We start from the raw sequence: 14,872 nt of genomic DNA, 5'->3' as shown, positions 1-14,872 counted from the left end.
TTTTAAGCATATGTACCTCACAATGGAAACATAACATACAGAAAATCTGAAACTTCAGAATATATGAAACTACGAGTATTTGAATTTCCACCTCTTTCCTCTGTAAATCTGACCAAACAGAATATTGTTTCTGTCAGTTCCCAGTGTTAGGCAGGAAAAGATTTAATAATGCAGTAAGCAGGCCTTTCCCATTTTTAAATGACATTTTAAATCATGTGTTACTGGAAGCTTAATTTTTTTCCCCAGAACCCCTTAATACACAGAATCAGAAAAAGAAAGAATTAGGAAAACCAGCACCATATTCTTTATTAAGAAAAAGGGAAAAAATACTTCGGGGATAAAAAATTTTATATGTCAAGGAATGCATAACCTATGCTTATTTACTGCAGGACTCCCACTGGATTCGTTGTACAGAGAATGTTTCGCTTTTTTAAAAAATGGACTAATATGGAAAAAAATCCCTTTGAGGACCCAAACCCCCAAGCATGTAACTACAGTCTGTTACAGGATGTGCACCAACAAACATGCTCCTACTATAATCACTGTTTCCTGTACCTAAGTGTACTAGAAGCCCTGTCTACTAACCCTGTCCACCACAAGTAACCTGCTTGTTGATTTTAAATAGGCACCCTGGTGCCCCTGGGAGAGCAATCTTTACAGAGTCCAGCCATCATTTATTTGATGGGTTTGAAAGATGTGTGAACAGACTTGTGCACAGCAAGCCAGGATACCCTACTCTCCAAGCCTTCAGAGCTGGGACCTGCGTCATGGGCACTTATCTTCTCAAGAAAATCCAACTGCTCTCATTTCTCCTGGGGGGATGGAAAGTACAAAGTTGCTCACTCATCTGGTATCTATTCATGGAGCACCTGCTATGTCCCCCAGTGTTCCTGCAACAGAGGATCCCTACACTCATGAAGCTTACCTTCTAATGGGCCAGATAACAGATAAAATTTAAAAAAAAACCAGCAATGCTTATTCATTTGCAAGTGTAAACACTTTATTCATATTTCATCAGTAACTCAATGAGGCGATGGGGCAAGTTAACCAAGCTGCCTCATACAACCTCCGGGCTTACCTCCCGCTGGCCATTCCTAAGAAACCAGCACCAATTCTGGCTGGTCTCTCACAAAGGCTATTCCTTAGATCATGAGCATAAGCCCTGAGCCACTGCACAGCTGACCAGAGATGTCTCTAATGAGGGAATTTCACCAGCACTAGTCACATAATCATAAAACAGCACTCTGGCTTTCTATCTGCCATTTCCCTTTGCATGCCGGTCTCTTGGGAATCTCACAAGAAGGAAGAGTTCTGGACTAAACTAGATTAGAATATTCCTGGATTCCTGACCTAATACCACTCAGTTACCCTCAAATCTCATCGCTATTTCTAACATCCCTTATTTTGTAGTCATGGTCTGATAAAGTCTGGAATATTTGGATTAAACTATTTGCGAAATTTTCCTTTTTCAGGTTCTTGGATACTGCCACCTTCTCTTCAGACACATTATCCTGAGTTGCCCTTTTCCATTTCTTCTTGGAAAGCTCTCTCCCTTCCCAGGAAGCTTTCCCACGGGCAGATGAGATTAGAAGCCGCCATCCTCTAGCCACCTCCTACCGTTAGTTATTGACCTCTGACATCTCCGGGGCCAAATAGCATTTATTCACTCATTTACTCAAATCATATCTACTGAGTGGTGACTCTATGCTCAGCACTGGTCTTGATGCCAGCAAACATCCCTGCTCTAATGGAGCTTATTCTTGTGAGGGGATATACAAACAAATACACACAGTACACCAGGCAGTGATACTTGCTATGTGGAAAATAAAGCAGCAAGAGGAGGGGTAGAGTGTGATGCAGGGAATATTTGAGACGAGATTCCCTGTCAAGTGACTGATCCCCCCCACCCTCCAGCCTCAGCAGCAAAGCTGTTTCCAGATCATAAGCCCTAAAATGGCTAAATACAGGGGCTCTGGCACCAGAAACTGTTCGGTTTTTAACTTCTGCCAGGTGACATTGTTCTGCTCAATTTTCTGAAGCTCTAATCGTCTTTTCCCGGCCCTCCGTCTTCCTTTTCCCCAAATGGCAGGCCAAGTGTTTCCTGTGGCCTTTGCTGCCTCCCACATTGCTCTGTGTTGCCCTTGTTGACCTACCTTTATGACATACACTCTGTCTTGGTAACTCCTTCTCCAATTCTTCTGCAAAGGTCATTTCCAGTCTTGCCCGTCGAAGATGCAGGAGAAAAGGTTTCATTCAGTTCATCTCAAAAAGCTTGTGCCAATCAGTAATGAAATGTCCAGCCATTAGAACCTCCAGTGCCGCATGCGGGCATTTCAATTCCTACTTCTTGAGCTGGGAATTATTATATATCTTTGAATCACACTTCTTTACTTTTTAAAATAGTGACTTAACTCTGCAGTATTTCCCTTCCTATTTGCTTCCTTTGCTCCTAGAACACTTTTATTAAAAACTCTTCCATTACCTGCTGTTTGTTTGTCTGCTTGTTTGTTTTGGAGCCAAGATAATTTGTTTCCTTAGGTCCTAGATCTGGCTTTAAATGCTCCCTTCTCTTCCAAATTTCATATATTCTAGGAAATTACAGGTTTTGTAAACCAAAATTTAATGTAGAAGACCAAAATTTTACATAAATAAAATGATGTACAGTTGACCCTTGAACAACTTGGGTTTGAACTGCATGGGCCAAAGATTTTGCTATGGTCTGAATAATTGCCCCCCCCCCCAATACCCCAAAGGTGATAGTATTAGTAGGTGGGGGCTTTGGGAGGTGCTTAGGGCATGAGGGTGGAACCCTCATGAATTCGATTAGTGCTTTACAAAAGAGGATCCAGAGAGATCTGTATCCCCTTCCACCGTGTGAGGACACAGTGAACAAAATGTCTGATGTGAACCAGGAAGTAGACCCTCACCAGAACATGATCATTCTGGTGCTTTGATCTTGGATTTCTCAGCCTCCAGAACTGTGAGAAATAAATTTCTGTTGTTTATAAGCCAGCCAGTCTCTGGTATTTTGTTATAGAGCCTGAACAGGCTAAGACAGTTTTCAATATATGAATTTGGGGGGGATACAAAATGTAGTCTATGGCACTAAGTGATCAATTTCCGTGCCTTCACACCTTCTGCATGCTGATAAATATCAGTTGTGTATTTCCAGTCCACTTTTCTCTCCTGACCTCCAGAATTTTACAGCCATCTTCCTGCTAGATATTACACTGGGATTACCCACATGCACCTTAAACTCACTGTATTGAACGCTAACTGGAAAATCTGTCCTCCGTCTCCACCACTACTACTTTTCCAATGTCTCCTTATCTCAATGAGCTCTGTCCTCTCCAGCCCATCCTCCCCAATTTCCAAAAATTACATTTTGCCAATTCTACTTCTTAAGTAATTTTAAAATGATTGCCTTCCCCACTGCCACTAGCTTAGACTAGGACACCATCACCTCTTGCCTATATTAAAGCAACTTTTCCACCATCATTTTCTTATGTTTAGTTATAAAAGAAATGCTTGTTCCTTGTAACAAGTTAAGCGATATATAGGTTTATAAGCAAGTTCAAAGCCTCTTATCTGTCTCTTTTAATTTCATCCTCTGAAATAACTGGCGTTAACAGGAAACAGTCCCGTAACTACACTTCCTAAGTTCAGAATTGCCCACACTCTATCCATTCTCAACCCCAAAGCCTCAGAATGATACTTTTGATATTGCAAATAAGTCACCTCCCTCTCCTGCTTATCTGCAGGATACATGTGAAAGTCCTGCAGCAGGGATTGTATGACTTTTCCTGTAACCTAGCATAGATCTCAATACAATGATTATTGACCATCACTGACCTTTAGATACGGGGGGCTCTCGATGTCACACAACCCGCCATATATACAGATACAACCTCCTTTGTCTCCTTACAAAGGAAAAAAGAGGGAGAAAGAAATTAATGGCCCTTTACTATGTGTCAGACTCTATTCTAAATGCTCTGCATGAAATTCTTCATCTTCACAACAACCCTTGGTGGTAAGGAGTATTATTACTGCCATTTTCCAAATGAGAAAGCTGAAGCTCACAGAGATAAACCAATTTAACAGCCATCAACCTAAAAAGTGGAAATAACATGATTCAAACCCACTTTTGCCTGGATCTAGAGATTGTATAGCTGACCATACTGTAATCTCACTGAAAACAATTTGAGAAGATTTCCTATCAAAGAAGCACATGGTAGAACCTAAGTCTATCTAAGGCCAAGGCTATTGTTTCATCCACAATACCAGTCACACTGTAGATCTTGAAACGCCACATATTAGAACATTTCTCCTGAATCATTCAACCCCCTGGCAAATAAACATCTGCCTCTCTCATAGGATGACCTACCTCTTGCTATTGATGGACATCATTTCTTTTTGACATTTGAGAGTCTAATCAACTCTCAGCTTTTTGCCAGCACATCTGGTTAAGCTAATGCCAACTCGAACATAATTTCCTCCCTTGCACAGTGTCTTTATTATAGCCACTAGCTTCTTGCCATCCCCTCATACATGTTAACTTCTGAAATCTCAATATTTAATTAAAGATTATGATTTAGAGGTAACTGCCAAGTTCTTACTATTCTTATGAAGTAGGGGATTTTCTGGAGCAAACACGTGCACATAAGCTTGTTATATCTGAGAACCAGATGTTCCAAGATTCAAACTAAATATGTATCTAAGGCTATAAAGCAAACCTGCCTTTTAAAAATAACCTTAAAGTTATGCAATAACTACTAAGCTATGAGGCACTAAACACACACACACACACACTAATTTGTTAAATACTACAATATACAGAAATGCATTGATTTCAATAAAAACAACTGAACTCATGCAATGTTCAAGGTGCTAGTAAATTCAAAAAAGGAATGAGGAATCTAAGATAACACAGAGCAAGGTAGGAGGAAGAGAAAAACATGCTTTAAGTAGAGATTCAAATGAGGGAGGCACTCCTTCTGGTTATTGATATAAGAAAAAGTTTCATATAAGTTCAGTACAGTCGGCCCTCCATATCTGCAGGTTCCACATCTGCAGATTCAACCAACTGTGGATCGAAAATATTTTTTAAAATTCCAGAAAGTTCCAAAAACCAAAACTTGAATTTGCTACCTCAGCAACTATTTACGTAGCATTTACATTGTATTTAGAACTATTTACGTAGCATGTACATTATATTAAGTATTATAAGTAATCTAGAGATGATTTAAAGTATACAAGAGGATGTGTGTAGGTTATATGCAAATCCTACACCATTTTATCAACATACAAGGGACCTGAGCATCCGTGGAGCTTGGTATCCACGGGAGTCCTGGCACCAATCCCCCAGAGATACCACAGAACAACTGTGCCTAGCCACTGCTAACTGGAAGCACAGATACTTAATAGCAAGAAATGAGGAAGAAAGCCTTCCAAGCAGAATCACCTGATGAAATACATAGGGGTAGGAAAGCGAGAGGAACCTTTGGAAAGTGATGAGTAACAGAGTTTGGCTTGAGCACAGGATTGACCTAGGAAAGAAAATGGAAGATAAGTCTGCATAGAGGAATGTCACAGGAAGTCTTAAATTCCATACTCAGGAGTCTGAACTGGAATTTTTTTATATATTGGAAAATGTAGAATAGAGAAGTGTGATTAAAGCGTCACTAGAAAAATAAACCTGGGGTGGAAAGTGAATTAGGATGACATAGAGATAGCAATTACAGAAATCCAAACAAGACACAACTTACCCATGTAAGAATAACTCATAACTGGATCCCTACAACAGCACCTACTGGTTAATCTGTCCCGTTCCTGTCCCCATTCCCGCTCCCCCCCAGCAGCCAGACTGATCTTTTCCAAATGTTTACCTGATGCCCTTATCCTCATCTTTAAAGCCCTTTGCCCTAGCATGAAAATTCAGGATCTGCCTGGCCCTGGACTAGGTATTCTGATTTATTTCATGACACTAGGCTTCAGCCACACTGGTCTCCTTTCTGTTCCTCAAATAGACAAAGCTATTCCTACCTCAGGACCTTTGCACATACTGGGTTTTTGTCTGCCATTCTCTCTGCCCTTTTGTTATGTGGCTTGCTATCTTTTTAAGGCTTCTGTGACTCCTACCTAAAGTAGGAACTCCTTTGTTATTCTCTATTCATCCCATAGCTTTTTTTAACTCATACCATTTAATAAAACTTAATTTTTTTCATTTCTTACTTGTTCTTGGTCTTTCTCTCTCCACTAGATCTTAGGCAGCATGAAGGCAGAGCCATGTCTGCTTTATTCACTTCTGCAGTCCCAGTTCTTAGCACAGAGTAGGTATTCACCAACATTTATTGCTGAATACATGTTAATTATCTACACTGTATGGCCAGCACTGTAATAGGTACTGAAAAGACAGCATTGAGTAAAAGAGTATCATTGTCAAGTAGCTAATGATCTAAAAAAGAGAGACAGACATGGCAACAGAGCATCACAATGGAGACAACAGTAGAGTCAAGCAGACCAACTTAGGAGACTGTTCTCATTGTTTAGGCAAGAAACGATGAGAGTCAGAGAGATGTTTAAATGGGAGAAACTACAGCACTTTTAGGGAGGAGAGAAAAGATGAGTGTAGGCCATCACCCTGGTTTTTTGATGAAAGAGAGTGATCACAGTGGCAAAGGAAAGAAAAGAGCCATTGAGGAATATTTTAGACGTAGAACTACAACTCTTGGCAAGTGGTGAGGTTTTGAGGAAGAGTGAAATCAAATGATGACTGAGCACTGAAGCCAGGGAGGCTACAAGGATAGTAACGTCCCTACTCAAAGCAAAGGTTCTAGGAAAAGGAAAGAGGAAAAGAATTTTAAAAATGGACATTCATTCTTAATTTTCACAACCTTCTCCTCAAATTTAAAGCCTGCCTTTTTTAATGCAGGACATGAGAAGTACAGTTTTAAGTCTTATTTAAAATAGAAAATTTTGAAGTTTCGACCAGAGAAATACACAGTTCCATCCATAGTGTCCTAAAGAAAGTCAGGACTGCAAATAACACTGAACTAGTGGCCTCAGCCTAGCTACTCTTTGTCGCCAACTACATTTTAGTCCACCACACCCAGAGAATGGCCAATATTTTTAAAGAGAAAAGATATCATGTAGGCAGAAATATACTTAAAGAAAACAAAGCTTCAAGTATATAATTAGACCCAAAAAAGAAACTTAGGCACTTTTTGTGAGCCTTGGGCATCAGAAACACTCACTGATGGTCTGAAAAAAATTAATTCCTGGGCTAGATTTGATTGTAAGTGAGAAGATAGCCTTCCAGAACCAAATTTTTTAAAAATTCAAGTATTATTTTACAAGAAGTAGAAGCAAATATGCATCTCTGATGGTTAAGTTGGCTTCAAGTTTCTGCAAAGAGAATTTTGAGCCAACTTTGAACCCTGTGAACCTTCCTGCTGGCTATAACTTATGTCCATGAGCGGCACTCATGTAAACATGCCCAACTTTCTATGGCTACTTGGAAAAAATTGGCCTCAGAATATGGTCTACTCAGTGGCTGCCCAGACTTAATTAAAATTCCCAACGGACTAAGCTGACTTCAAGTGGTGCCATAACTAAACTTCCTAAAGCTCTTCTGCAGAAAAATATGATACGCATCCCAAGTCCAGCCACGATCAATCTTACTAGAACGCTCCAAGCGCCATAATTCATATTGAAGCTGTCTCTACACTGGCAAGTGTTTTCCAAACAAAATTTATGCTTAAGCAAATGAGCAATTCACTTGGAACAGTCTTAACAGATCAAATGCATTTGTATTGGTACAAAATGATTTTCCAAACAGTCATGGAGGCAAAACAAAAGACCTTCTTTGAGTAAACCTGAGTTGTTTCAACATGTATCCAAAGTTTCTGAAAAGTCCTTTCCATTTCCCTAGTCACCTGTGAAATTTCACCATGCAACTGATGATGTCGCTGCGGGCGGGGGGGGGGGGGGGGGGGGGGGGGGGGGGGATTCTATTCTTCAAGAGTTTAACAACATAATAAGGAGATAAGTGTGTCTTCCTGGAAAACAATGGATTTTGGAAGCAGATAGATCCAGACTCAAAAATTGGTTGTGCCACTCAATTTTTGGCATGTAATGTAACCTCTTTTGCCTTAGCTGCCTGTGTTTTCAAAAGGGATGATGCCACCAATGCCACATCAGTGTCACAAGAACCAAATGAGACAATGAACATAAATTAACTAGAATGATGCCTAATATAAGGTACAGAGTAGACAGATCTTAGGTAATTTTTCCTTTATTTTGCTGGAGAGACACAGCCATGCACATGTTGAAAAATGCCACCCTCGCCTCTGTACATCTCTAGGTGGCAGCTGTAGGGAACGCCATGAAACCTGCATTTGTCACCCTTTCTTTTACCTCTGTTTATATTCAAGTTGATTTCCCTTTCTATTCTCAAATCCGTTTTGTTGTTGCCCCTTTTATTTTCCAGGATGGTGCTTAATTTTTTCCTCCAGAAAGTCTTTCCCATATAATGAGGAACCAGGCACTGACCCAGTACATCTCATGGTTATATATTAGCCTGATCTATCTCTCCCACAGATGCTTAACTTTTTGAGGGTAGAGCCAGCATCTAACTGAATTGTTCCCAAGTGTGATAAGTTAATATCAGTTGGTGAGGCCACTTGGTATGAAACTGGTATATTAAGGCTTTAGTAGAGGGTAAGACAGTAGAAGCAGGAGGAGAGATGATCAGAGAGACCTGTATAAGCTTGACCATGTAAGTTTAGATTTTATTCTACTGGCAATGGGAAGACAGTAGAGGAATGGCAAGTCTGACTTCTATTTTATAAGAGCCACAATCTCCCAAAGTACATAAATCAATATTCAGAGGGTGGAAGAAACATGACCGGTTATCAGATGATTGTAACAGTCCAGGAGACAGCTAACGATGGTTTGCATGGTTTGGTAGAGGGGTCTGTGGAAGAAGTGGACACGTCTGAGATGGAGACAACACAGTTTGCTGATGGGCTGTATACAGGGGTGAGAGGAAGGAGTCAAGAATGATCCCAAGGTTTGCAGCCTGGGCAACGGGGTGAATGACGACGCTGTCTGCTGAGACAGGGAACACCCTGAGTAGCCCTCCCTCCTGTGCAGGACTGTGTTTCACTCATCTTCTTCTCCCCACTGCTTTTCACAGTGCCTGATAGACAAGTAGTGGCTGACAAATGCAAGTGGCAGAAATGGTCTGCTAGATTTCCTGTAGCAAAAGTCATTTGTAACATTTGAAATGTTTCCTGTGATCCTTTGGGCTTTACCGGAACTGAAACACAGATCCACTGTTTACTACAACATGGGAAGAATGTGGGTTTTCCATTCTGTGGGCATAAACTCTAGATGGCTGAAGGCCAAACAAACAGGATTCTCTCTTCATGCACGCATATCAATGCCACGCATCACGCTCCTGTAGCGATGTACCTACTCAGGACCTAGGAAATCCTGAATAATGATAAGCTATTCCAAGTGATGGTCTGAGGCTGTCAGAATTAGATACTCATGTGGGATTAGTCAAGGAGTGTAAGCTTACTAAGGACAAAGCCTGTGAGGGACTTAACCCCATACACATTAGAGGGCGTTGCATATAATAGGCACAGACTGTATGTCTAACACTGCTATATAATTTTCATACATCTACTTTAGTACAAAAATAAGTATGTGTACAAAGGGGACGAAATCAACCATGATAAACTGTAAACAATAAAGACGACTTACCTTCAAAGAACTTTAAGAGTAAATTATGATGTCTTCTAGTGCCATCTACTGCTTACTTCTTGAGATACAAAATGAGTCCAACTGATCTCTTTCTTTCACCATTTTCATATGATATGCACCCTTAAGATTAAAATGCAAGAAACTTTTTTCAGCACAGACATTATCTTGGCACCCACTCAGGGTAACGGAATTTCTTACATCACTAGGTATAGGGCGGGATTCCTTGACCTCATCCCTGCTGACACTGGGGTTGGGTGATTCTTGGTTGTGGGGGGCTGCCCCGTGCACTGTAGGATGTTCAGCAGCATCCCTGGCCTCTACCCACTACATGCCAGTAGCACCCTCACCCCAACTGCGATAGCCAAAAACGCCTCCAGACATCACCAAATGTTCCCTAGGGGACAAAACCATCCTAATTGAGAACCTCTAGTACAGGGGAAAGGAATTAATATTCATATATTCATTCATTCATTCTAGAAACTATCTGAATGCCTACCAAGAATTAAGCAAGGCTCTGGGAATACACCAGGGGATGAAAAAGATACGGCCTCTGCTGAAATGGAGCTTCCAGCAGAAAAGAGAAAGAGGCAACCAACAAGTACACAAATACATGCCTCCAGTAAGTTTTTTTGGTTTTTGTTTTTTACAGTAGGTCCTTGTCAGTTATCTGTTTTAAACACAGCAGTGTGTACACATCAATGCTAAATTCCCAATTTATCCCTCCCCGCCGCCCTGACCCTGCCCACCTGGTAACCATAAGTTCATTCCCTAAGTCTGTGAGTCTGTTTTGTAAATAAGTTCATTTGTATCATTTTTTTTAGATTCCACATATAAGCGGTATCATACATTTTGTCTTTCTCTGTCTGACTGACTTCACTTAATATGATAATCTCCAGGTCCATCCATGTTGCTTCAAATGGCATTATTTCATTCATGCTTGCAATAATTTTTATGAAAGAAAAGGATGTCCTGGATAGGACAGTGAGGGATGGCATCTATGAAGAGGTGGCATTTAAACTGCGACCTGAAGAATGAGAAGCCGGCCAGGGAAGAGTGGGGACAAGAGTGTCTGAGTCCAAGAGAACAGCATGTGTGAAGCCCTTGCCAGGAGCCAGGCAGTGTGCTGGTCCCACTCCACGCATGTGTCTTTTAGGAAGGGCGCCCTAGGTCCTGGGCTGCCCACAGCAATCCCATGTGCACCTGTGGCCCTCTGATTACTCGGATGATGAGTTAGATTGCCACCTTACATTCAAATATTAAAACATTTGAAGGGGATGTGGTTCCTCTCTCTACGCTACACGTGGGTATGCCTCAGAGATACTGCAAGTTTGGTTCCAGACCACTGCAATAAAGCAAATATGGAGATAAAGCAAGTCACGTGAATTCTTTGGTTTCCCAGTACATATAAAAGCTATGTTCACACTGTACTGTAGTCTACTAAGTGTATGATATCCTGCTGTCTAAAAAAATGATGTACATACTTAATTTAAAAATACTTACTGCTGGTGGGGCTAATGTCAGACTCTGGGAGGGCTCATGCCAATGAGCACTTTCCAGAACCCCTGCTGCCAGTGCCTCTGTCTCCTCAGTGACCCACAGCTGCTCTCCACCTCTGCAGACAACCCTCCAACACCAGCAGGCTCTGGGATGGTTCACACCAATGAGCAATTCCCAGAACCCCTGCTGCCAGTGCCCCTGTCTCCTTGGTGAGCCACAGCTGCCCCCCACCTCTGTAGGCAACCCTCCAACACCAGCAGATGCATTGGGAATGCACGGAAGGACACAGTCATTCCCACAGAGAACCAGCTGAACACCAGCAGACGGCCTCGGACACCGGAAAGGGCTGCGGAGAACCTGACATAGCCGACTGAATATTCGTCAAATCCAATACTTGGACATTAGTCTGAGGCTTGGACAGTCTTCTATAAACACCTCTATCACCAGGACAAGCAACCCCAAAAGCTTGGACAACCATGAGGAAACAAAGAAACACCATGCAGGCAAAGGAGCAGGAAAAAAACCCACAAGACCAAATAAATGAGGAGGAAATAGGAAAAATGCCTGAAAAAGAATTTAGAGTAATGATAGTAAAAATGATACAAAATCTCGATAACAAATTAGAGAAAGTACAAGAAACAGTTCATAAGAACTCAGAAAAACAAACAGCAATGGATAACAAAATAACTGAAATTAAAAATACTCTAGATGCTCTAACCAGCAGAATGACTGAGGCAGAAGAACGAATAAGTGAGTTGGAAGATAGAATGGGAGAAATAAACGCCACAGAGCAGGAAAAAGATAAAAAAATAAAAAGACTAGAAGACAGCCTCAGAGACCTCAGTGATAACCTTAAACGTACCAACATTCGAATTATAGGCATCCCAGAAGAAGAAGAAAACAAGAAAGGGTCTGTGAAAATATTTGAAGAGGTTCTAGTGGAAAACTTCCCCAACATGGGAAAGGAAATAATGAACCAAGTCCAAGAAGCACAGAGAGTCCCATACAGAATAAACCCAAGGAGAAATACACCAAGACACATATTAATCAAACTAACGACAATTCAACACAAAGAAAAAATATTAAAAGCAGCAAGAGAAAAGCAACAAACAACATATAAGGGAAAACCCATCAGGATAACAGCTGACCTTTCTACAGAAACTCTGCAGGCCAGAAGGGAATGGCAGGATATACTGAAAGTCCTGAAAGAGAGAAACCTACAGCCAAGAATACTTTACCCAGCAAGAATCTCATTCAGATTTGAGGGAGAAATCAAAAGCTTTCCAGACAAGCAAAAGTTAAGAGAATTCAGCACCACCAAACCAGCCTTACAACAAGTGCTAAAGGAACTTCTCTAAGTAGGAAACACAAGAAAAGGAAAACACCTACAAATACAAACCCAAAACAATTAAGAAAATGGTCATTGGAACACACATGTCAATAATCACTTTAAATGTAAATGGATTAAATGCTCCAACCAAAAGACACAGACTGGCTGAATGGATACAAAAACAAGACCCTTCTATATGCTGCCTACAAGAAACCCACTTCAGACCAAGGGATACATATAGACTGAAAGTGAAGGGATGGAAAAAGATATTCCATGCAAATGGAAGTCAAAAGAAAGCTGGAGTAGCAATACTCATATCAGACAAATTAGACTTGAAAGTAAAGACTATTAAAAGAGACAAGGAAGGGCACTACATAATGATCAAGGGATCCATCCAAGAAGAACATATCACAATGGTAAATATCTATGCCCCCAATATAGGAGCACCTCAATACATAAGGCAAATGCTAACAGCTATAAAAGGGGACATCGACAGTAACACAATTATAGTGGGAGACTTGAACACCCCACTTACATCAATGGACAGATCATCCAAACAGAAAATAAATAAAGACACACAAGCTTTAAATGACACATTAGACCATCTCGACTTAATTGATATTTATAGGACATTCCATCCAAAAACGACAGACTACACTTTCTTCTCAAGTGCACACGGAACATTTTCCAGGATAGATCACATCTTGGGTCACAAATCAAACCTCAGCAAATTCAAGAAAATTGAAATCATATCAAGCATCTTCTCAGACCACAACGCCATGAGACTAGATATCAATTACAGGAAAAAAACTGCAAAAAATACAAACACATGGAGGCTAAACAATTCACTATTAAACAACCAAGGAATCACTACAGAAATCAAAGAGGAAATCAAAAAGTATCTAGAAACAAATGACAACGAAAACACAACAACCCAAAACCTATGGGACGCAGCAAAAGCAGTTCTAAGAGGGAAGCTTATAGCAATACAGTCCTACCTTAAGAAACAAGAAAATGATCGAATAAACAACCTAACCTTACACCTCAAACAACTAGAGAAAGAAGAACAAAGAAACCCCAAAGTGAGCAGAAGGAAAGAAATCGTAAAGATCAGAGCAGAAATAAATGAAAAAGAAAGGAAAGAAACCATAAGAAAAATAAATAAAACTAAAAGCTGGTTCTTTGAGAAGATTAACAAAATTGATAAACCATTAGCCAGACTCATCAAGAAAAAAAGGGAGAAGATGCAAATCAACAGAATTAGAAATGAAAAAGGAGAAGTCACAACGGACACCTCAGAAATACAAAACATCATGAGAGACTACTACAAGCAACTATATGCCAATCAATTGGATAACCTGGAAGAAATGGATACATTCTTAGAAAAATACAATCTTCCAAGACTGAACCAGGAAGAAATAGAAACCATGAACAGACCAATCACAAGTACAGAAATTGAGGCAGTGATTAAAAATCTCCCAACACACAAAAGCCCAGGACCAGATGGATTCACAGGCGAATTCTATCAAACATTTCGAGAAGAGTTAACACCTATCCTTCTCAAACTCTTCCAAAATATTGCAGAAGGCGGAGCACTCCCAAACTCATTCTATGAGGCTACCATCACCCTGATACCAAAACCAGGCAAAGATGTCACAAAAAAAGAAAACTACAGACCAATATCACTGATGAATATAGATGCAAAAATCCTCAACAAAATACTAGCGAACAGACTGCAACAGCACATTAAAAAAATCATACACCACGATCAAGTGGGGTTTATCCCTGGGATGCAAGGATTCTTCAATATACGCAAATCAATCAACGTGATACATCATATCAACAAATTGAAGGATAAAAACCATATGATCATTTCAATAGATGCAGAAAAAGCTTTTGACAAAGTTCAACATCCATTTATGATAAAAGCTCTCCAGAAAATGGGCATAGAAGGAAATTACCTCAACATCATAAAAGCCATATATGACAAACCAAAAGCCAACATTGTTCTCAATGGAGAAAAACTGGAAGAATTCCCTCTAAGAACAGGAACAAGACAAGGGTGTCCACTCTCACCACTGTTATTCAACATAGTTTTGGAAGTATTAGCCACAGCAATCAGAGAAGAAAAAGAAATAAAAGGAATCCACATTGGAAAAGAAGAAGTAAAATTATCACTCTTTGCAGATGACATGATACTATATATAGAAAACCCTAAAGACTCTACCAGAAAACTGCTAGCACTCATTGATGAGTTTAGTAAAGTAGCAGGATACA

This window comes from Hippopotamus amphibius, chromosome X (assembly GCF_030028045.1).
Source record: "Hippopotamus amphibius kiboko isolate mHipAmp2 chromosome X, mHipAmp2.hap2, whole genome shotgun sequence".
NCBI classification, from domain to species: domain Eukaryota; kingdom Metazoa; phylum Chordata; class Mammalia; order Artiodactyla; family Hippopotamidae; genus Hippopotamus; species Hippopotamus amphibius.
Note: the sequence above shows the minus strand (reverse complement) of the source record.